At 41.4% G+C, this 25,720-nt stretch overlaps 1 long non-coding RNA gene across 4 annotated transcripts in view; it reads right to left on the bottom strand.

The window, feature by feature from the left end:
* LOC131812696 (uncharacterized) overlaps nt 1–25,720 on the bottom strand; it is a 362,864-nt gene that overhangs the window by 28,815 nt on the left and 308,329 nt on the right. For 3 of the 4 annotated variants that reach the window (XR_009346443.1, XR_009346442.1, XR_009346441.1), the window contains one exon: nt 1,297–1,475. The exons of the other annotated variant lie outside the window; for it this stretch is intronic. This is a non-coding gene — a long non-coding RNA (uncharacterized LOC131812696). The remainder of the gene's footprint in view (nt 1–1,296; nt 1,476–25,720) is intronic. 4 annotated transcript variants of the gene reach the window in all.

Below are 25,720 nucleotides of genomic sequence, written 5' to 3'. Positions count from 1 at the left end.
CAGGTGCGTGTTTCATGGGGTCAGGGAGAAGGATATTTCCCTCTCCTTCCGTCCCCTCAGGACCTGCAGATGAGGCCCACGTGGGGGTGCCTGTGTGGATTGAGGGGGATGTTCTTAGGGGGGTCCAGGAAATGTGAGAAGGCAGAAGGACTCAATCATTTTAGGGACCGCAACTATGAAGGTCCATTGATGGTTTATGTCTTTTAATCCTTACAACAGACCAGAGTGATAAGGAGACCTTTATTAGCCCATTTCACCAATGAGGAAATGAAGAGTTGCAGAGGCGAATATCTGTGATATGCAGAGACCCCCCGAACCTCTGCCCCCGTCCCTGGGCAGCTCACAGTGTGATGAGATTCCTGGCCCTGCTTCCTTTCTGCCAGCTCCCTTCCTCCCCAAACACACAGTTTCCAGCAAGCAGCCCCAGATCTCACAACCATTATGGTACTGCAAAGAACTAGAGAAAATGCCCAAGAGCACTGACAAGATCTGGCCTGGGACAGATGCTCCCTAGCACGGCTTGGGGAGGAGGAGGAAGAGGGAGCCCACGCTCCATCACCGCTAAGCAGAGAGCCCCAGTGAAAGCCACTTCGCCTCCAGCCTCCCCACTACCCTCCAAGGCAACATATTTCCGCCCACTCCGCCCTATGGTACAGCTAAGGTAGGGAGTAATATCGAGACAGTTTGGGAAAGTGCTTTGCAAACAATAAAGTGTGCTTCAAAGATTATTGTAGCCAGAAGGAAGGTTCCTTGGCCAGACTAGAGTCTCTCTCCAAGAAGCCGAATGCTCTCATCCACTCATTCACTGCCCACCCCGCTCCGATTATTTGCTCTCTCGCTTCTGACCCCAGCAGCAATCAGCAGTCCTGGACGGTGGGGGCTTTTGTCTGAGCATCTCTGTAGACTCCTCAGCTCAATGGCTCCTCGCTGAATGAACGTGTGTGCGGCATTTTACGGTCTACACAGACTTGTGCTTGACACATCTTGTTTGTTCCTCAGGAACGCCCACTGTTTCCCAGGACCCTTTAAGGGAGCACTAAACTTTACGTGCCTTATCTCCTTGAATCATCATAACTCCATGAAGGCAGGTGTCGTGTTATTATCTCCTTAATCCAGACGGGGAAGCTGGAGCCCAGAGAGGTGCGGGAACTTGCCCAAAGCCACACAGTAAATATGTGACAGAGTTGGGATACCCCCTCCCCGCCCCAAACACACACACAGGGCAGTGGGCTCCTGAGACTCCTCTCCCAGGCACACTGAGCTGGCTCTCGGCAATTCCCTTATAGCATTTATTACCTTTTTATTTACACGGGCCGGGTCATCCAGCCACCCTAGCAGTCCTTGAGGCAGGTAAATTGCATTTTCCTGGAAAGGAGCAGGAACGTGATTTTTATGAATCCTCCCAGTGACAGAGCAAGAGTCACGCCAGGTCTGGTAACCTAAGTTCTGGTTTTCTTCCCGTCACAGGTAGCTCTCTGAAAATGGAGGTAAAAACAAGCTCCTTCCAATTGCTTTGGAGATCATTGAGATAACAAAGGGCAAGTGGTTTGATTTTCTCAGGAAGAAAGGTCCTTGAGAAACTTAACATTTGATTATTGTCCCTGCGTTTTCAGTGAGGAGCGGCAGCGTGGGGGTGATACCAAGGATCAATCAGCCACCGAGCGGATCAGTCATCGACTGGGTAAGTGTGCACATCAAATTAGCATTTTAGGAGCAAGGTGGGGAATGTGGTTTCTGATAAGTCTCCTTCAAAATATACGCCAGCCTTCAGAGAATCGCTTTGTAGATATTTCTGACACCCAACATTCAGAAGATTTTCACGAGAAAGTTAGTAATCCTAAAACTCTCCAGGCGATCAGCATCCTGCTTGGAAATTATAACAATAATAATTCTGAAGAAAGCAGTAAATTCTACTTCCTTATTTTCCAATTTCACATACCCTACAGTGGTCATATGTGGGATGTCGTTGATTTCTAGAGAAAAACCTAGTTTTACCCAGTGGAATTTTTGCTGGGGTGGAAACTTACGAGAGGTGATTACTTAGGCAAGTCAACAAACCATCATTCATCATAGATGGAAGAAACAGGATTGATGTGTCACCTAGAGCTGCTTGAAATGACCTAGGAGCATGAAAGGACATGTGGGAGCCTCAGAAGCTTTTTTGTTTTTGTTTTTTTTCTTGCCACTTCAACTTTTATTCTGCTGGTAAAATTAGGGTAAAAATTTTTAATTATTTTTATGATGCGTGATAGGTTCCATTAGCTTCCCCCCCAGCTTTATCAAGATATAATTGACATAACATTGTATAAATTTAAGATATACAATGTGATGATTTGATACAGTACATACTGCAAAGTGATTACCACAGCAAGGTTAGTTATCACATCCTCAACTCCCATAATTACAATTTGATGTGTGTTGAGAAGGGTCATTTAAGATCCACTCTGTTAGCAACTATTCAAATACATGTTACAGTATTGTTAAATGTAATTATCATGCTGAACATGAGATCCCTGGAATTTATTCAGATTATCACTGGAAGTTTGTACACTTTGACTGAAGCCCCCTATTTCTCCCACCCTCAGCCCCTAGCAACTGTTCTGCTGTTTCTGCTAAATTGGCTTTTTCTCCTTTAATTTCACATATGAGATCATACAGTATTTGTCTCTCTCTTTCCGACTTACTTCCCTTAGAATGATGCCAGTACAGTCCAATTTGGAGGAAGCATCACAGCTCTGGCACTTCTTAGCTTTGTGTCTTTAGGCAAGACAATCTTTTAACCCTTAAGCCTCAGTTACCTTATCTGTAAAATGGGAACAAAAACAATACCCACTGAATTATAGTAAGCACTGACTGGGAACTACCATACACCAGCTACTGCTAGAAAGCTGGAGACACAACATGTAACAAGACAGGCAAGTTCTTGACCCTACGGAGCTCGCATTATGGAGGTATTTAATACACTGCTTGTAATTATACATACTGTTACTGTTATTTTTTTTAGTGATTGGCATTTGAGCCTTTCTTTTTCCATACCATTCTTTTCTTTAGCAGAGAATATGTTATTTCAATAGAAATATTGAATGCTTAGTGAATTTTTTTCTAGTGTTGCTAAAAGGCATCGTGTATGAGTTGCCTTATAGACCTGCTCTCCCGCCAACCCCCCAAAAAACCCGCAAACAAAACAAAAACAAAAAAGAAGAGAAATCTGCTCCACAGGGCCTGGCAGTTTCTGAACAGGTCAAATGGTCCCGGAGAGCTAGAAGGTCTTCTTAGTACAATCTCTGAAGAATGCACCGTCATCATCGACTGCACAAGGTCGATCCTGGAAGCACTGAGGAGCTGCAAGGCTCTCCCAGAAGGGGCCAGTGTGGCTGTTGCCTCTGGAGAGACTCAGAGAGATGAGCTCAGGAGGGGCTGGGCCTAGAGGTGCCCTCAGTCCCACACGTCTGAGGGAAACTGAGGTATACATGTGCTAGAGTGAGTCCTGTCTAAATTGTCTGCTCTGAGAGAGAGCCCTCAAAAAAAGGAACCAGTCATTCACCTGTGCAGCCTTGAGCAGACCCGCCCACCCCATAGCTTCCCTTGGGGGCCCAAACAGTCTTCTTTGCTTCTGACGCATCTGGATGGTTTTGTCTGGAAGCTCCCATATGGTTCTAGGGCCTTCCGTAAGTGTGCCCAGCCACTCAGCCCCATCTAATTATTGCTAGAAGCAAAGCTTTGAGACAGAGCACACAGGAATGAAGATTTGACTTTGAATTCACCTCTACATTTATTTATTAACAGAGATACTCCTAATTAATTTTTGGATACATGAATAAACATTCTCACGGCTTATGAAATTGTTTTAAAATGGGGTAAGCGCTCCTAGAACTTCAGAGCAAGAAAATATTAGAGCTGGAGAGGCGTTGAAGCCAACTAATCCAACCTCCCTTGTGCAGAGCTGAGGGGAAGGTGGTTTGGAGAAGGGAAGAGCCTCTTCTGAGGTCCTATTATTAATATCTGGGAAATCTGGAAACACGAACCAGATCTTCTGCCTCCCAGTCTAGTGCTCCCTCCACCTCTTGATCAATTTACAACCTGGAGCAGGAAATTTGACTATCCTTCTAATCTCCTCCCAACTTGTGCAGCTACAAAAATAGATACAATCTGGAAGCCCAGCTATGCCAAATATTGTGGCAGACTTCCCAGCCTCTCCTCCTCCCCCAGCTGATGGGAAGTTGAAGCTCCATAACACTCCTGCTAGAAATGTGAAAATTATTTCTTTTTTATTCTTTCTTCTATCTAAAGCCCACTGCCCAGCCAGGTTCAAAGCCCACTCAGGATCCTCAGTCCAGAGAGACGGCACCGAAGAGGTCATCAGATAAACAGCGTCCCCAATTTTAGATTCTATAAAGGTTAACCTATCTGAGGCTATTGTGAGTATTTATGCTTAAAAAAAGATGCAGATCAGTGATGAAGAAAAACATGAAGTCTTCAAGAAAAAACCTATGGGGCTGCGTGAGGTCTTTCAGAGAGGAAATGCTTAAAAAGAGAGAAACAAACAAACAAAAAGGTCAGACTTATTAAAAGATTCATTTCAAATGGGGGCTGAACCCTATGAGAGAAGCACCATATCAACAAAAGACAAGAGCATTTGAGCATAGACGGACTTGAATTTGAGAAACTGTTTTCCTTCATGCTGATCCTTGGCAGCCCCCTGCAAAGAGTAAAGGAGACAGACATATGAGGATGCTCACAGCGGCATTATTTGGGATAGAAAGGAAAGAAAGTAATCTAAATCTCTTTCCGAAGGAGACCCATCAGAATAAATTATGGTGCACAGATACTATGGAATATCATGCAGCTGTTTAAAAAACAGCAGGTTAAGCTCTGTGTTCTAACCCAGGATGGTGTCCGACACACACTAAGACACCACACAGTAAAAAGCAAGTGACAGTACTGCATGATATAATCCCATTTGATCCAAGAAGAAATGTATATATTTGTATATATACAGAAAAGTCTGTAAGAATATGCAAGAAAATTAATGCTGGGGAATGCTAATAGGAAGAGAAGGAAAGGGAGAGGCTTTTATTTGTCGCCTTTTATCTTTCTGATGGGAAGGTTTTACCATGATAATGTATTATGTCTAATAGCTTTTTCATAAACCACAAAAATCCAAGATTTTTAAAACCACAAGAATAATCCAGAATTGATTCTTCCTCATAAATTCTAATTTATTAATAAACCTCCCACAACATAAAAATGATAATAGCATTATATGAAAATGATCCCTTTTCTCCCTTCATTAAAGCTTCAGCCCTCAGATACAATTGATCGGATAGAGCCCTCTGTAACTTTGGAGGCTGACACCATGTACAATTTCTCCATCACAGGCTTGCTTGCTCTCCTGGCTTCTTAGACTCCTTTATCCGCCTACACCAGCTGCCAGCCTATGGAAACTTGCTGGTTCTCACAACAGTGCCTAGAGCTAGAACTTGGAAGTTCTTTCATCATAGCCCAGAGACCTATGATCACCAAGAACTGGCACCGATGCCCCACCAATGCAACTGAACCATATTTATTCTCTTTTTTGATAAAAGAACAGATCAGGGAATTTCTTTAGTGGGTGCCAGTGAACCTCAGCAAGGCATTTGCCCAAGTCAGCAATCTATTCGTGCAAGTGCATGAAGAGGAACCGACTGGAGAGCTGAGACACACTGGAGAGTTAACAAATACGTCCATAAAGTGTAGGTTACTAACAATGACAGCCTGGATGGAGGCTCACGAGGTCTGCAAAAGGATCCAGATTTAGACATTTTCTTGCTCAACCTTTTTTTTTTTTTTTAAAGGTTTTATTTATTTATTTGACAGACAAAGATCACAAGTAGGCAGAGAAGCAGGGAGAGAGAGGAGGAAGTAGGCTCCCTGCTGAGCAGAGAGCCCGATGCTGGACTCTATCGCATGACCCTGGGATCATGACCTGAGTCAAAGGCAAAGTTTTTATTTAACCCACTGAGCCACCCAGGCGCCCTGCTCAACCTTTTTATCAATAATGTGGAGGAAGGCTAGAAAGCCATGTTTTCAATAGTCACTAACTTTTCACCCATCATAATGATTTTCTCTCTCCTCCCACTTTATTAAAACATTCCAGGGGTGCCTGGGCGGCGGTGGTTTAAACATCAGTCTCTTGGTTTAGGCTTAGGTCATGATCTCAGGCTCTTGAGATCCAGCCCCGCATGGGCTCCAAGCTCAGCAGGGAGTCTGCTTGAGAGTCTCTCTCCCTCTGCTCCTGCCCCTCACCCCCACCTTGCTCCCTTAAAATAAATAAATAAATCTCAACAAAACAAAACATTCCAATTCTTGAACTCAAAAAGGTACAAATTCTATCATTTCTTTTTCGTGTTAACAACTTGCCTGTCTGCATACTATAGGATTCCATCTGTATGACATTCTGGAAAAGGCAAAACTATAGAGCTAGAGAACAGGGTTGGGGAGGGAGTAGGGACTGACTACCAAGGGGCAACGTGAGTGAACATTTTTGGAAGATGAAACTGTGGCAGTGGATACATGACTCTATGCATTTCAAAACCCATAGAATTTTACTCCATAAAAGTTTGAATTCTCCAGTTTGTATATTTTAAAATGAATCCCGAAAAAACTAACTTGTCATTTTAAGATCCTAATATATATTTTTAAAGATTTTATTTATTTATTTGACGGAGAGAGATCACAAGTAGGCAGAGAGGCAGGCAGAGAGAGAGGGGGAAGCAGGCTCCCTGCTGAGCAGAGAGCTCAATGTGGGGCCCCATCCAAGGACCCTGGGATCACGACCTGAGCCGAAGGCAGAGGCTTTAACCTACTGAGCCTCCCAGGCGCCCCTAAGATCCTAATATTAATAGCAATAGCAATAATACAACATATAAAGACAAATGCTAGCTCCTCAGTTCAACAGCTTATATTGAAAAGGTGAAAATTCCCTGGTTTCTTTACAGTCGGAGTAAAATAATAATAATAATAATAACTGGCTGGACATACGTGCAGTGTCATTGCCAGGCCCCTGCCTGCCTCTCCAGTATCACTTCTAGTCACTGGTCCTCCCTCCCATTTCATATTCCCAGTCCTAAATGCAGGTAGCTTCTTGCTCTTGTGCCTTTGCAAAAACTCTTAACCAATAATACCTTCAGTGCCCCCCAACCCCATCTTCTTACACCAGCCCTGAGAGCCCTTCAGCCATCAGCTTCTCAGGCAAGTCTGCCCTGACTCCTGATAGAAATGATGTTTATTTCTATCTCCAGCCTCGTGATACTGGACCGTGATTATGCGTCCATGTGTCATCCCCCCGTTAAAATGAGCTCGTGGAGGGTACACACTCAGTCACTTTTCTTGCCTCTGAATCTACAGAACTCAACATGGTGCTACATGCATAATCCTGCATTTGGTAAATATTGGTACACTTTAAACCATTTTAAACAACTAATTTTTTTTTCTAACTAGGCAAACTAAATCACTAATTATGTGTTTGAAGAAGGGGGCATTTTTCCAAAAAAAGAATTCCCTAACCATCAGTTTTACCTTTTCCAGGGTTTTGCCACTCTTGGCGGGGGGCGGTTTGATACATTACGAGGATGTGAACAGCGACAGTCCACTGTACAGCGTGTTTGCAGGATACCATATCTCCTTTTAGTCCATTTTCCTCTAGTTTTCAGTCTTGCAACACCTTTGTGCAGTGTGTGATTCCTAATTCTTCCTTGCGGCCCCTCCAATGTGAGATAAGAGGACTGAAGTGCATTTGACCTCAGCTGGGGCTTAACCTTGATGCACCCAAAAGCAAAGGGAGAATTACTGGCAGACCAGGGACTCATTTGAAAGGACTGGGATACATTGTTGCAAGAATCTCAGACTATTTCTTATGGTAAAACCCCATGTGCCTTACTCAAATACTAAGGGATCTGAAGGGATTGGAGGAAGGGATTTTCTATCCCAGCATTCTGCCTTCCCTAAAGCTGACCTCATTCTCTGTCTAATGGGATAGGTCAAAGACATCTGGCTATTTCAGACTGGGATTTTGGCAACACACCCTTGCCTCCAGCTAGACTACCATAGGCTGGGGCTGTGGGAGAGCTCCCAGCCTTGTGACACTTGTTAAAGTGTAGGCAAGTCAAGGTTCTAGCTGGTGCAGGGGATACGGCAGACCATTTGAGGTCAGTGCAGGATGCCAATAATGGCAAGGCAAAGCTTGGGAACATGGCCTAAGGGCCCTGGCAGTACCACTAACAGAACACAGGATCTTAGAAGAACGGTATAGAAAACACGTGCTCTGATCCTCAGTTTCTGTCAAAGATCTTTCTGTCAAAGATCAAGCATTAGAACTAATGATTTCTAAGGCTTCTTTCCTGACTCCAGCTTAGGTAAAATGGTTTGGTCATGAACAAGTCCAGGTGGGAAGAGAGGGCAAGGCATTTCAGAGTTCATGGTGAGCAGGCCTTCATGCTGAGTTAGAGAAGGAGAGCAGTAAGAGCAGCCCCCATAGGCTCCAACAGCCCTTGGGGAAGCAGTCTCCTGCCCTGGCTACGTTTCTTAGGCCAGCTAGCCAGCTCTCTGCTGAGATGATATTTGCCCAGGGAAAGGCCTTCAGAGGCCCAGGCAGCAGCACGTAGTCACTCCACTGGGGCTCAGCATCCCAGCAAGAATCCCAGGGGCAGCACAGACATTTCTCAGCCCAGCTGCCGCAACCCCACACCAGCCCTAGGCCTGGCACACACACCCCACCTCCTTATAAGCACTCAGCCCTCCCCTGCCTCCTACGTACACTTTGTTGGGAAGCAGCATATATAGTGCAAATAGAGCAATTTTAGAGTCTGTAGCCCCGAATTTGGGTGTCAGCTCTGACTGTTACGTACTTCAGTCACCTTGGGTAGATTACTTTCCCTACCCCGACCTCAATGCTCTTTATCTGTAAAATGGAAATTGTATCACCCACTTCCAAAGATGTTTCCACGATTCAAATCTGATCACTGAACAGCTATGCTCTGTAAACTGAAACAGTAGATAAACCTAAGCCATTAGCCACATCAAATTATTTTGGGAAGTCGTTGGGGTCTAAATGATGCATAAATAAAACCAGAGCTGGAGAGAAAGCCTCCCTATGCCCTGTGCAGACTCGCTGTCTCCTATCCGTCATCTGGCGATCCCCCCCACCACTCCGACCCTCCCCTCCAGCCTTCCGGGCTTGGCTGTGGGGCCAGCCAGCCGCTAACAGGACGGCTCGCTGCTCAAACCAGACAGTCCCCAGGGTTGGAGCTTGTGCCTGTCAGCCTATCAGCTGGCACTCTGACAGACAAGGAATCTGGCCAATAAATGTCTAATCAGGATGATATCAATTCTCAAATCTAGCAATTCAGCCGAGTGACTCCAAAGGGCTAGCAAGCAGTTCTGTAGGGTAGAGGATGGTGAGCCACAGACCTGGGAGCATTAGGGCTATGGATATTAAGGGAAGGTGGAGAATCTGGAGGAAACCAGCATACCTTGCAGAGGAGGCAGTGTGTGACGGTGGAACATGCAACTTTGAGTCCCCAGAACCTTCGAACTCAAAGCCCTGCTCTGCTGTTACTCACGGACTGCTCATCTCTGCAGATCTCTGATCCTTGGTTTTCTCATCGTACAATGGCTGTGACAATAAAGGATGATTCCAGTGGCTCCAAACTGTTCCTTTGGCCTGAAAAGGAATCTCACTGGTGAGGCCAGTGGTAGTTGAGAGTGGGTGCAAGTCAGAAGCCCCGAGCGAGCTCCACGTCTCTGAGGCTGTGGGACAGAGAGACGACAAGGCCCAGCCCAGGCACTTAGCGGCCTTTGTGGACAATTTCTGTCAGGAACACACAGGAGTTAGTGAAAAGAGGGGCACGGCTCTCCGTGGAAACAATTCTGAGTTTGGAAGTCCTCAGACATCTCAGGGTCCCACAGAAATTGAATGCAAAATGGTATGCATGAATTCTCTGGGTATTTTTCTGGGGAGCAAGTCCAAAGCTTTCCTCAGAGTTTCAGAAGCCTCTTGGCCTCGCAGAAGGCAAAGAGCAGTTATTTGAAACTGCCATGCTGACTTCCACACCTGAACCCACACTCTTCCCAGTCTTCTTTCCTGGGGGTGGCTGCTACGGACCATGACCGCGACCAAAGGAAATCGCCACTGGCCTCCATCTGCCTTGCCTGGCATGAGCTTTATTTTCTACTTTTATTTTTATATGCATTTGTCAAAAACCTGTTGGTAAATAAATAGTACCTTTATAGTCACTCAAAACAACAAAGTTTCTTTCCTTTTTTTTTTCTTTTCTTTTCTTTCTTTCTTTCTTTTTTTTTTTTTTTTTTAAGTTTTAAGTTCATTACTTAGCCCGAGAAACAAGAGTTAACATAGACAGGGTTTACCACTTTGTCTCGACAAACACAATTTAGATGTGCTGTTTCTAATGAAAACCAAAACAGAGCAAACAATTAAGTTAAAAACAACAGCATCAATTTAGTGGTTTACCAATTAGCAATTCACTCCAACATGTATTGAGTAAATGCCCAGCTCACAGAACACCATGCTTAGCGCTCCTAGTTTAATTGGCCTCTCTGTAACATTTAGCATGGCTGGGCTCTGTCATCTACACCACCACCTCCCCTTGGTCTTGGTGACACACACTTCTCAGATGCTCTGTGGGTTTCTTGTGCAGGTTCTTTCCTCTTCCCCAGTGCTCCCCTTAAACATCAGCTCTGGCCACAGGCCCTTTGTTTTATGGCTGGCTCTCTCCCTGATGGTTTCCTTTGTTCCTATGACTTTGGTGACCATTTCTACCCTAATGATTCCCAGGTCTGTAACTCTAGCCCAGATATCCAGAAAGAATTCTAGATCTATAAGCCTCCATCTGAAGGTCCTACAGGCATTTAAACTCAACACTTTGGAAGCTGAACTTCTTATCCCAAGGTCAACCGTCCTCCAAACTCCAAATCATGATCTTCCTCTTGTGCCTCCTGTTAGTGAGTCCAAGAAAGAACCGAGGAGGTTTGACTCTCTTCCTACTGCCACATTCAGTGTTCCTAAACATGTCTTATAGTATTTTCAGGAACTTCCAAATATGGTAGTCACTATACTAACTTCACTCACCTGGATGATGGCAACAGCTTTCTAATAGGCCTCTTTGTCTCCATTCTTGCTGGCTCTGATCTATTCTTGATGAAGCAGCCAGAGAGATCTTCCCAAAATGCAAACTAGATCATGTCACTCTCCTGTCTACAACTCTTCAATAGCTCACCCATGCCTTCAGGATTCAGTTCAAACATCTGAGAACGTCTTATGAGTTCCTCTGTCTCTGACCCCCTCCTCCCTGACTGCTTCTCTAGACTCCATCTACTGCCACCTGCAGCAGGTAAGACTGAGGTTCTAGCTGCTATAACAAAGACACAAATATCGGAGTGGCTTTTAAACAAGGTAGGTGATTTTTTTTTTCTCTCTTGTATATCGATCCAAGTGCAAGCAGTTGCGAACTGTTATAGGAACCTGACTCCTATCCTGTTGCTCTATCGTTCTAAGGTGGTTGCTTATGCTTCCACTATCCTTTCCCTTTCCAGCCACCAGTGGAGGGCTAGAGAGACAAAGGAAGGATCCAGAAAAGGTAATATATGACACCCAACCATATTAACCACAACTTAGTTTCTTGCTCACACTTGGCTGTAAGAGTACTTATGAAATAGAATGTTTTGCTAAGCAGCCATGTGCTTTCTCATACTTGTTTCAACTTAAGACCTTGTAACCACTGAGAAGTTTTTCTGTCCCACAGGAAGGTGTGCTTCCTCTCCTAAAGAACTTATTACACTCAGTTTTAGTTATTGGGTTCCTTATCTATTTTCCCATCGAGGCTATGAGATTCTTTAGAGCTAGAACTGCATCTTGTTCATTTCCGTTTCCTTAATGTTTGGCATTACGCCTTGTGCGTAATGGGTTATCCGTACATGTTTATTTGTTGGATTACCAAAAACGATTAACTAAAAGTAGGACCCCCCAAATTGTGCCCACATGGTATAAACTTAACTATGGGGGGAAAAAAAGACAAACAACCAAAAAAGCAACATGGAACTAGTCCTGAATGGAAACATGTCAAAATGTTAACAGAGGTTGCTTATAGGCAATGAGACAGGGGGAAGTTACTCCCTCCTTCTAGCACTATTGTTTTAATTGGGACAGGGGAATAACCTTAAGAACAAGTGAAATCTTGCTCCTTTTAATTCATATTAAGATCTTTAAAAGTTTCACTTAACAATTCACCGTTACATCGTTTTTGACCCATTGCTCTTTCAAAACACCAAGGAGCCCACTTAGAATGAACTTTTTTTTATGTTAACGTTTACAGTTAGCAATCACTAAGTCCAGCCTGGTCCTTCTATAGCTGGGAAAACTGAGGTCCAGAGATAAGAAGTAGCCTCCATGTATATGGCCTTTTTTGGGGAAAAAAAAAAAGATGCACTTAAAAAGTGCACAATACAGTATTGTTGATTATAGGCACAATTTTGTACAACAGAGCTCTAGAATTTACTCATGTGGTATAACTGAAACTTTATGCCCATTGAAGAACAACACTCCATTTTCCCCAGGCAACCACCATTCTACTCTGGGTTCCTATGAGTTGGACTACTTTAGATGCCTCATGTAAGAGGAATCATGTGGTATTTGTCCTTCCTGTGACTGGTTGATTTCATTTAGTACAGTGTCCTCCAGGTCCATCCATGCTGTGGTAAACGGCAAACAGCAGATGAATGGCACCTGTTCATAATGGACATTGATTGGTTATTATAAATAGTACTGCAATGAACATAGGTGGGCTAATATCTCTTCAAGATCCTGATTTCAAGTCTTTTAGATATATACCCAGAAGAAGGATTGCTGGATCATGTGTTAGTTCTGTTCTAGGTTTTTTTTTTGTTTTTTTTTTTAAGATTGTATTTATTTATTTGACAGAGAGAGATCACAAGTAGGCAGAGAGGCAGGCAGAGAGAGAGAGAGAGAGAGAGAGGGAAGCAGGCTCCCTGCTGAGCAGAGAGCCCGATGTGGGACTCGATCCCAGGACCCTGAGATCATGACCCGAGCCGAAGGCAGCGGCTTAACCCACTGAGCCACCCAGGTGCCCCTCTGTTCTAGGTTTTAAAGGAATCTCCTTATTATTTTCCATAGAAGCTGCCTCATTTTCAGTCCCTACTAATAATGTGCCAGCATTCCAATTTCTCTAGATTTTTACCAGCCCTTGTTACCTTTGGCTTTTGGTGGGGAGTGTGGGGGTGGGGGGAGTGAGGGTTTGAATAAGAGCCATCCCAACAGGTATGAGGTGATATCTCACTGTGGTTTTGATTTCCGTTGCCCTGATGATCAGTGATATTGAGCATCTTTTTATATACCTGTTGGCCATTTGTCTGTCTTCTTTGGAAAATGTCTATTTAAGTCCTCTGCCCATTTTTTAATTAATTATTTTTTTGCTCTTGAATTATAGGAGTCCCTTATACATTTTGGATATTAATGCCTTATCAGATATATGGCTTAAAAATATTTTCTCCCACTCAAAGGCTACCTGCTCACTCTGTTGACTATTTCTTTTGTTGTACATGACCTTTTTACTTTGATGTAATCCCACCTGTTTTTATTTTTATTGCTTATGTTTTTGCTGTCATATCCAAGAAATAATTGTCTAGACCAATATCATGAAGCTTTTCCTCTTTTTCTTTCTCTAGTTTTATAGATTCAGGTATTATGTTTAAATATTTAATCTATTTTGAGGTTTTTTTTTTGTATGATGTAAGATATGGGTCCAATATCATTCTTTTGCATATGGATATGTTTTTTTGCAACAGCATTTATTAAAGAGACTATCCTTTCTTCACTATGTATTCTTGGCACCCTCACTGAAGGTGAGGGTGATGGGGTTCTCTATTTTGTTCCATTGGTCTACACATCCGTTTTTATGCCAATACCTTACTATTTTAAATACTGCAGGTTTGTAATATACTTTGAAATCAAGAAACGTGATGCCTCTAGTTTGTTCTTCTTTGTCAGGAATGCTTTGGCTATTCAAGATCTTTTGTGGTTCTATATTAATTTTAGGATTATTTTTTCTATTTCTGAAAAAAATATCATTGGAATTTTTATAGGGCTTGCATTGACTCTGTAGATCACTTTGGCTGGCATAGACACTTTAACAATGTTAAATCTCCAAACCATAAATATGGGCTAAATTTCCATTTATTTGTGTCTTCTTTAATTTCTTTCATCAATGTTTTGTGGTTTCCAGTGTGTGAGCCTCTCATTTCCTTGGTTAAACTTATTCCCAAGTATTTTATTCTTTTTGCTGCTATAGTAGATGAGATTGTTTTCTTAATTTCCTTTTCAGATAATTCGTTGTTAGTATATAGAAATGAATCTCATTCTTGCATGTTGATTTTGTATCCTGAAACTTCACTGAATTTGTTTATTAGCTTAAACTGATTAGCATGTGGCTCTGGGTAGATCAGATTTGGTTTTATTCTTTAGGAAATGCCTTTGATTGATATTTTTAAATTTCAGTTGTTTTCATTTTCAACCATGATGGACTGCCAGTCCAGAAACAATGCATCCCACTGTGTGCACAGCTTAATTCAGTGCCTTGGCCAGCAAACTGGAAATAAATGATGAAATAAGTCCTTGTGGCCCACTGCAGATGCCACCACATCACAGCATTCTGAGACAAGGCCATTTGTCTGCAGCTTTTCTAGGAAGAAGCCTCTGGCAAAGCCTATCAAAATAAAAGGTGAGGCTGCAGATGTATTTCTTTTTCTTGATGTGCTTGTGGAGGCCATTTTGTGGTCATTTAAAAAATATATATGAATTTATTCTTCTTTCCACTTAGCTATTTACCCATCAGTTACAGGGGCTTTATCGAGGGCACAGCGGGGCAAGTCATTTTTTCAAGACTTGAAAACCAGGCAAATTCAAGGGGAACTGGAAGCTTGTTTTCCCATCTCTCTGTTGTAGGCCACATTCTGGGAAATTGGACGTTTTCCTCAGCATCAACACGGCAACGAGCACACCTAGCTCAGCATCTCTACTCAGAGCTTCTCCTGTACCTTGAATTCTCTCTCCCAGCCTCCCATACTCAATGGTTTTACCCGTCTTCCTGACATTTCTGGCACTCTCTGGTCTCATCTGCCACAGAACTCTTAGTTCATGATCATTGATGTATGCACCACTACTTTTGCCCTGCCCATACGCATCTTAGGCTGTGATTCAAAAAAATTTGTTTCATGTGAATCTGCTGTTTCCCCACACTGTGGCTTTCCTGAAAGCAAGGACTGTGTCTGATCTATCTCCATTTCTTCACCGACTGGCACTTACTAAGCCCCAGGACATTCTGGTTGAATCAATCATATCATCCAAGATCCAACCCTTGAGGGCAGCTTTGCTCTGGGATTTGAGCCAAGATTCCTTTCCCTGGTAGCCCAGAGCTTCCAGCTCTCATCCACAAACCTTTGGAACCAAGACCTTCAGCTTGGGGGAGAGCAGAAAAGAGAGTGTGGGACTGATGGAGAGAAGTCCTGGGTGCATGTCCAATCCCGTCCACTGCTAATTGAGTGAGTCATTTCATGTCTTCCAAAAATAGTTTTTTGTTTTGTTTTGCTTTTTTTCAATTGCAAAATGATTGTTGTTGTGCTTCACAGGTTGCTGTACGGATTCAATGAAGTTGTGTATTCAAAATAACTCGTGGGCAGGTTAAACCTTAAAAAAGCAACTTTGTGCATCTGTGAGTATTACCTTGTTCCTTCTCCACTTATAGGCATCACACTTTCCTGTTTCCTTTCCATCCATGTCTAACTAACCTGTCCACAACATTGCTATTCACAAAAACTCACCCTAGCACAAGATGCTACAAGATGCCCTTGCCTACAGCAAACAGCAGTTTCCAGAAGTTCAAATTTCCTAACTGCAAATGGAGTCATTCAAGAATACCAGGATCAGCGCCATGCCTAATATCTACTATGAGGGTCCAGAAATAGTGATAAAAATCAAATGATCCTTCTCTTATTATAGATAGCCAACATGTCCTGAAGGGATTCATTTTAGCAGGAATGCCTAGATGCTGACAATAAAAGGGTATATGGAAATGGAATTGCTGCAAATCATACTGGTCATCCTATGCAGAGATCCACTGTTTAGCTCTTTTTGTTCACAGTGCGGCCAGCACACACACATGCTACATTTCCTTTTCTAAGGCTAAGGCCACCCAGCGCAGCCTTGTTTTTGTTAATAGAGCCTGGTCATATAAATACAACATGGATCCTTTATCTTTCCACTTTTTGATATGTAAAATTTGTACAATATGAGGATTCATCTTATCTCTTGGTTCTAAACATGAAAGAGCTCATATATGAGTCTAACAAAAATGTCCTTGGTGCCAAGATGTCAGGAGAGCCAGATCCATGTGGGGTTTTCTAGGGCTCTTATATAATGAAATATGCTTAGAGTCCAGAAGAAGAAAATATTATTGGGTGAGACCTTGCAAGACAAACACTTCTGAACTGGGGGCAAAGGCCACTACAATGGGGTGCTCCTCCTGTCTCTCCTACAAACACCACTTCTCATGGGATGTGGGTTGTCATAGTGATGGAGGTGGAGTGACACTGGTTCTAGAGGGAAGCAGGAAATGTGTTATCTTCTGTGGCTTCTCTTCTCACTGCCATGCTTCCTTCACATGTCCTTTCCCAAGCAGTCTTCCAAGTCAACCTCCAAAAGCTATAGGCTTTCTGGCAACCCTTTTTCCACACATTCCTACCCAAGGACTCATTTCTAGATGCTTCTTCACTGATTAGTTCCTTTCAAACTGATAACTTCATAGGATTATTTATAGATTTTAGATTTGACCTCTCTCTTCTATCAAATTTATGCACTGCAGGCCTTGGACAAGGGAGGCACCCAGGTTCCTGGGATACTACCCTTGCTAAGACTTCTGAACATCCAGGTCCTTGATTTCTGAAAGAGAAAACTGGATACACTATAAACATATCCTCTGTGATTATAGCTCAATCTGACACTTTAGAAGAATATATTTTCTTTTTCACTAAATGAGAAACTCAGTGGTCCCACACTAAGGGTTGAATCACTCATTATTTATTCAGTTAGAAAACATCTTTTTTAGAAAGAGCTTAGAGCTGTAATTGGCTGTAGGCTTGGCAAGGATAGACAATGCGAAGTCTGTAGCATCTTGGGCAGCCTTGGTAAATAAGAAGAGCTCAAATGAATGGGAGGGAGATGAGCAGCCCCGTTCTACCTTGTACTGATCAATCCATAGCTGGGTTGCCACACTCCCAGTTACAAGTCCCTTCATAGAAGCCAGATAACCCGAGTCCACACCGGGAAGAGGAGCAGGGTGGAGAAAGGGTCGGATGTGTTACAGATCTGAAGAAACTGGGAATCTTTAGTTTGCAGGGGAGAAGGCATTTGAGGCTCCATAAGACTTGCCTCCAGACATCTGAAAGGTTGCCATTTGGAAATGAGCTCATCCATGTTCCATGCAAAAACTGAAACCAATGGGTGAAATTAATTTTGGCTCAACGTTAAGTATACCTTTTCTAACAGAGCTTACCTATCAGTAGAAGAGGCTGCCTTGTGCAGGAAGGAGCCCCTCACTAGTGGGAGTGTTCAAAGGAGGTCTGATAGTAAACCATTAAGAACACTGTCTCAGAGAGTCCAGCTTTGGAGACTCAAACCTGATAACCTCTGATAGCTTTCTGAATTCCACAGAGTTTTCATGCCAAAAGAGAATCCAGAACCTAATTCCAAATAGCAGGCTTTTCCGCATCCCCCTTTCTGTTCCCAGCACACTAATTTTCTCTCTTTTGGTGCTGGTAGGAAGCAGGACTCCATGAGAGCTGGTAAGTGAGACAAGGCTCTGCCCAGCCCTCTCAGCATGATTGGCAATTAGCTGGACTCCAGCCTTCCAGGACTCACAAGCTCTCAGCAGGTTGTGATACTCCACAGTGCTTATTGAGAACCCAGGGAAGGAGGCAGCCACAGGTAGCAGAAGCTTAATTCTGAACCCATGCTAACCAAACATTAACATTTGCATTTAAAAAATGGAGCAGGAAAAAGAGCAATGAAAACTCTGCTCAATTAAAGCTGTTTGCAAATGCAAATATGCCTGACACAGAAGAGAAAGGGGCTCCTAAGTGACTACCCCTCTCTGCTGACATTTGTGACCAGACAGAAGAGGGGAGTATATACATATGCTAGAAGAAGGAAGTGGAGTGGGTCGGGAGTGGAGGATGAGGAGGGACAGAGAGATAATTTGGTTCTATACCATGAAACCTATAATTTCACTCTGACATGAAAATTAGCTCTGTAGCTAATTAGCTTTCTAATATCATTTGCTGCTATAGAAAGGACAAAAGTTTATGAATTTATGAACCTACCTGAAAAGGAAAAAAGACTACAAGTTTGTAAGAGAGGATTAGCAGTTTCAAATGACGGGGCCATTTCAGGGAATTAGGCCTTTCACTGCCTTTGTCTTGAAGAGCCCACAGAGGTGGGTCTTGAGTTGTGTCTGTACACCATCACATCTGTGACTGGCTTAGTTACTCTGAGGAGCCTTCCAGTATTTGGAAAAGCCTGCTGGGAAGGGCCTCCTCATACTGTGCCAGGCTCTCCTTTGCAGCAACCTATCACTGGTCCTAACTGTGTCCTCTTGAACCATTGAGCACACTTTCCCTCCCCCTGCCCAGGACAAGCCGACTGTGGCTTGGAGTAATTTATAAAGCAGGCCACGAGCCCACTTGGCAGCTGGTCTTCTTACACTATTAAACATCTTCCTTTTACCGGTCTGAGCCACTCTAGCTCCCTTGGCCTTCTCTATCAAGCTCTATGGGATCCACTTAGGTGTAGAACCTTCTGGAAGCTTCTAGAACTCACCCTAAACTTGGGGAATTTCTTTTTTATTTTTATTTTCTTTAAAATATAATCATGAAAAAAAATTAAAAATTAATTAATTAATTAAAATATAATCATGGTATGTCAGGAAAAAATGGCATATGAGTCCTAACTTTCATAACTCTCACAGAAACACTGAGAGTTATTAGCAGCCACTCAGGGATGACAATACCTTTACTGGAGCTCAGGAGTATAGTTAAGAAGTTCCAGAACCTGGGTGGAGCAAAAAATCCAAGAATAGATGCACTGAGGGTTATAAGAAGAGCAATTTTATTTTACCAGTGCCCACTCTCCCCCAGGGTGGCACAAGTCAGGACCAAGAGAGATCCCCTTTGCCCATAACATTTCCCACAAGGGAAAGTGAGAGCAAAGTAAGTCCCCAACTTCCCTAGTCTTACAGGACATTGCCCAAGACCCAGTTCTATTTCACCCCACCCAGAACACTCAGGGGATGGGTATAGCAGAATCATCTGGGAACAGCTAGGAGGGGAAAAAAGGGGTAGGGATTCACAGCATTCAGCACATGGATCCTCACAACCATCCACAGATAGTAACTGGCTTATAGTCTCCACTAACAGCCTTAGAACAGATCAATAAAACTAAGAGTTAATTTTTTGAGAAGATAAACAAAACTGATACACCTTTTATTAGAATAAGGAAAAGGGTGAAAAGACTCAAATAAATAAAATTACAAATGAAATATGAGACAATTATAACTGATTCCACAAAAATACAAAGGATCGTAAGACAATACTATGAGCACTTATACACCAACAATTAGATAATTTAGAAGAAATGGCTGAATTCCTGGAAACATATAATCTATCAAGATTGAATCACAAAGAAATAGGAAATCTGAACAGACAAATAACAAATAAGGAGATTGAATCAGCAATCAAAACACTCCAGGCTAAGAAAAGCCCAGGACCAAACAGCTTCCCTGGTGAATTCTACCAAATACTTAAAGAATTAACACCAATCCTTCTCAAACTCTTCCAAAAACAGGAAGAGGAAGAGAACACTTCCAAACTCATTTTAGGAGGCCAGGTTTATACCGAAGCCAGACAAAGACACTACAAGAAAAGAAAATTATAGGCCAATATCCCTGATAAACAGATGCAAAAATCCTCAGCCTACAAGATCATACCACACCCATTCAACAATGCAACAAAAGGACCGTACAGCATGATCAAATGGAATTTATCCCTGGGATAAAAGATTAGCTCAACATATGAAAATTGATACATGCAATATTTCACATTAACAGAAGAAAAGATAAAAATAATGATCACCTCAGTAGATGCAGAAAAAACATGTGACAAAATTCATCATCTTTTTATGACAAAAGCTTTCAAGAAATTAGGTATGGAAAAAATGTATCTCAACATAGTAAGGGCATAGATGACCAACCCACAGCAAACATCACAGTCAATAGTGAGAAGCTTCTTTAAGATCAGACACAAGACAAGGGTACTGACTCTTACTACTTCTATTCAACATAGTATTGGAAGTCCTATACAGAGCAATTGTGAAGAAAATGAAACACATCCAAATTAGAAAATTTTCTCTACTTGTAAAGTTTTCTCTGTTTAGAGATGACATGATTCTATATATAAAAAAAATCTAGAGTTCACCAAAAAGCTGTTAGAACTAACACATTTAGTAAAGTCACAAGACACAAAATCAACAGAAAAACCAGTTGCATATCTATACACTAATAACTAACTATCCAAAAAAGAAATTAAGAAAATATTCCCATCCATAAGAGCACCAAAAAATTAAAATTCTTAGAATAAAGTTAACCAATGAGATGAAAATTCTGTACACTGAAAATTATAAAATATTGACAAAAGATCTAGGAATCCCACTTCTGGGTATGAATTCCATATCTTAAGATATTTGCACTTCCTAGTTCATTGTAGTATTATTCATAGTAGCCAAGATATATAAGCAACCTTTGTGTCCATTGATACATAAATGAATTTTTAAAGATGCATGTATGATGTGTGTATATATCTCACATTATATACAATGGAACATTATTCAGCCATACAAAAAACAGGATATCCTGCCATTTTTGACAACATTGATGAAACTGGATGACATTAAGCTAAGTAAAATAAGCCAGAACCACAGAAATAAAGTATTATATAATCTAACTTAAATATGGAATATAAGAAAGTAAAAACTTACAGAAGCAGAGAGTGGAATTTTGCCAAGAGCTGGAAGCTGGGGAAAATAAAGACATGTTGGTTAAAGAGTATAAACTTTCAGTTACAAAATAAGTAAGTTCTGGGCATCTAATATACAAAATGGTGATAACACTTACCAATACCATATTGTATATTTGAAATGTGCTAAGAGAGTAAATCTTAAGTCTTCTCACCAGGAAAGAGAAAGGTAACTATGTGAGGTGATGAATATGTTAAGTAGCTTGATGTGGTAATTATTTCACAGTGTATATGTATACCAACACATCACATTGTACAACTTAAATATATATAATTTCTATGTGTCAATTATACCTCAATAAAGCTGAAAAAATTTGAAGAAGATACAAATAAATGGAAAGATATACCATGTCCATGGATTGGAAGAATTAAAATATCTATACTACCAAATATTAAAATTAAAATATCTATACTACCCAAAGCAATTTACAGAGTCAATGAAATCCCTATCAAAATTCCAATGGCAATTTTTATAGAAATTTTTAAAAATCCTAAAATTTGTATAAAACCACAAAATTCCCCCAATAGCTAAAGCAATCTTGAGAAGAAAAAAATTGGAGGCATCACACCTCCTGATTTTAAATTATATTACAAATCTACAGTAATTAAAACAGGAAGATATTGTCATAAAAATAGAAACATAGACCAATGGGACAGAATAAAGAGACAGAAATAAGCCACATATATGGTCTAATTTTTTACAAAAGCACCAAGAATACAAAATGTGGAAAGGGTAGTCTCTTCAATAAATGGTGTTGGGAAATATTGATATCCACAAACGAGAGAATGAAACTGGACCCATATGCAAAAATCAACTCAAAAATGGGTTAAAGACTTAAACATAAAACCTGAAAGCATAAAATTTCTGGAAGAAAATATAGGGAAAAAAAACTCCTGGCCTCTGGTCTTGGCAATGATTTTTGGTTATGATACCCAAAGCAGAGCAAACAAAAGCAAAGCTAAACAAGCGGAATTACATCAAACTAAAAAGCTTCTGCACAACATAGGAAACAATCAGTAAAATGAAAAGACAACCTATGTAATGAGAGAAAATATTTGGAAACCATGTATCTGATAAAAGGTTAATATCTGAGATATATAATATCTGAAATATATAAGGAACACCTACAACTCAATACCAACACAAAACAGAACAAAAAAATAACCAAACATCCTGCTTTTAAAATGAGCAGTGTGCTCAAATAGACATTTTCTTTTCTCTCTCTCTTTTTTTGTAAGATTTTTACTTATTTATTTGATATAGAAAGAGACAGTGGAGAAAGGGAACACAAGTAGGTGGAGTGGGAGAAGGAGAAGCACCGAGGACCCTGGGATCATGACCTGAGCTGAAGGCAGATGCTTAACAACTGAGCCACCCAGGTGCCCCCAAATAGACATTTTCTAAAGATATACAAACAGTCAATGAATGCATGGAAAAATGCTCACCATCACTCATCATCAGAAAAATGGAGATCAAAACTACAATGAGATACCACCTCACACCTCAGGATGACTGTTTAAAACAAAACAAAACAAAACAAAATGTTGGCAAGGATATAGAAGAAATGGAGCCCTGGTACACTGTTGGTGTAAATGTAAATTGGTACATCCATTATGGAAAACAGTGTGGAAGTTTCTCAGAAAGTTAAAAATAGAACTACCATATGACCCAGCAATTTTACTTTTGGTATTTGTCCAAAGGAATTGAAATAAAAATCTCAAGGAGATACCCGAACTCTGGTGTTCATTGCAGCATTATTCATAGTAGCCAGGACATGGAAATAAACACTGAAAAATGAATGTGTAAAGAAAATGTGTTATAAACATGTGATGGAATATTATTCAACCTTACAAAAGAAAGGAATCCTTCCATTTGCAATAATACAAATAGACCTGGAAGACTTCAGGCTGAGTGAAATAAGCCCAACACAAAAAGACACTGTGTGATATCACTTATAAGTGGAATCTAAAATAGTCAGTCATAAAAGAAGAGTAGAATTGTGGTTGCCAGGGCCTGGAGACTGGAGAAAATAATGATGAGACCGTCAAAGGGTGTAAAGTTTCAGTAGGATAAATAGATTTTGGACATCTACTACACAGCATAGTGACTATAGTTCACAACACTGTATACTTCAAGTTTGCTAAGAGAATAGATCTTATGCTAAGTATTCTTACCACAGAATAATAATAATAATAATAATAATAATAGGTAATGGGAGGAAACTTGGGGAGAGGATGTGTTTTGGCCTTGATAGTGTCACTGGTTTCATGGATATAGCTTTTTACATGTTAATCATACCCCAATAAAGCATTTTTAAATATATATATATATGTATATATATATAAAATCATAGTCACACTTAATGTGCCAAACATGTCTGTGTACATTATTTGATTTAATCCTCACAGGAGTTTAACATTCAATTATTATTCTCACTTAACAGCTGAGAAAAAGGAGTCTCAGAGAAGCACATTGTCTTGTCCAAGGTTACAGAGCTGGTAAATTAGATAGCCAGCATTTTGAATCCAGGTGTGTCATTTTGTACCAATATCACCACCTGTAGGCCCTTCTGCCGCTCGTTGATTATCACTTTCATTAACTCTGTGAATTCTCCAGTTTCCCAATGCAAGGGTAAAGAATGTGAGCCTCACAGAGGTTGAATGACCTGCCCCGGTCAATAGCAGGCAGTTGGCTGTTCTGGGGTTGGAACATGCTCCCTTCAGTATTTCACACTGAAATATACCTACTAAACACTTTGCCCTAACACGGTTTCCTTTGGATTAACCAACTCTCAGGATCATGACTTCCACAAAACAGAACCAAAAAGGTTAACACTTGAGATTAAGGCAGAGTGCAGGTTGAATGCCTCCATGTAATTAAACTTATTTTTAAGACCCTTTTCCCTGGGCCCCAAAACATGGTGTAATTGCATTCCAAGGCTTTCTATATACAGATAGATATCAGCTCCTGGTCACATGTAACCACCAGGCTTGGGGTCTGAACGATCACGGTCCTAGACTCCTGGAGGTGGGAGTTCTTCAAAGGAGGCCAGGGAGCCTCAGAGCCCTGCCCAGCTCCTCGTCCACACAAAGTCCTTTCCTGCCCTTCCTCTTATTCCTTGTCCCATCATCAGTCCCTCCCAGCTGGTCCCTCCCACTGGATATACACAGTGACTACAAGTCCCATGCTGACCCCTAAGTTCCCAGATCTGTTATCATCCAGGATGGGCCCACTAAGAATTTCTTTTTAGCCTCTCCAACCAGGTCTGGGCACTGTGCCACATGCTTCCTATAATCTCTCCCTACACCTCCCTTGATTTCTTGATACCCACAGTTTGTAGTAACCTCAACCTCAGAGAGGACACTTCAAAAATACAGAATATCACCCTTGATCTGGTAAAGTCCACAGTACACAGAAACCCCATTGAGTAAAAGTGGGCCCTCAGTAAAAAACATTAGTTAGGCTGAATTTCAAAAAATATCTGTATCCAGTTACCACCTTCTTTCCAAGCGTTGTTGTGAATTAGAGTTCTTTAAATGATTATGTTCTCTAATTGTCAGAAATTTATTTTGGGATACCTTAAAAAACAAATTAGAAGAGGAATCAAGCAGTGATCCCTGATACAGAAATTGTAAACTTCTCATGAACTCTAAGAAGCAAACTTACATTTAAAACATTCTCCTTCAGGTTAGGGTCTTAGGGGACTGATTGCAACATTACTTGGTTACTTCTATAAAAAGGGTTGTGATAACCAACAATAGTACTGTTAAAGAATAATTAGCATCTTTAGAATAGGATTCATGAATATTACTCATTGCAGCTTATGGAGCCCAACCAAAAGCACAGTCAACAGACCAACGCCTGGTTGATATCCAGAAATAGCCAAACCTGGCAATGTGGTCAGCCACATTCAAGAGTCCAGCCAAAGAATGGAATGGGACTGGAGGGGGCGTGGGATAAACGCTTCCCACAGCTTTCTGAAGATGGTCATCTGGTACCAGTGACCCCCAAATTCAATTTCTTCATTCCCAATAGTGCCCTTAAAAAAATAAGTCAGTCTTAACTACTATAATAAGAGTTTTGATGCTCTCATGCTTATCTAAGAATACACCCCTGCTTTCTGCTTTTATACGATCTTTATGACATCACTGAGCTTCACGAATATTTTAGTAATGATTTCTATCTTTCAACATTTTTGCCGAACTCGCCATCTTCACCAATGAGTAAGAGTCCTTGTTCTTCAGGAAGCCTCTCCTTTTGTCCTGCTCTGTGAAACCCTGCCATTCCCTTTCTTAGTCTCTCTAAAGTGGGTCCCACCCAAAGTTGACTTGCTACCTTCATCATCATCTACCCCATCTGCATTCATTTCTCCATGTAAGTCCCACCTTCCTCCTCATTTCTGCTGTAGACTTCAGTTTCAGCTGACACATCCAAGCTCACTCTGACAGCCTGAGCTCAGAAAGGGTTCCTTGGGCTCTGCTGTTTCATGTCTATGTCTGGTGTTTAGCCTTAATGATTTTGTTGGCTTGT

The sequence above is a fragment of the Mustela lutreola genome, chromosome 12 (genome assembly GCF_030435805.1).
Source record: "Mustela lutreola isolate mMusLut2 chromosome 12, mMusLut2.pri, whole genome shotgun sequence".
In the NCBI taxonomy this organism is placed as follows: Eukaryota; Metazoa; Chordata; class Mammalia; order Carnivora; family Mustelidae; genus Mustela; species Mustela lutreola.
This window is presented reverse-complemented; position numbering and strand designations above follow the sequence as displayed.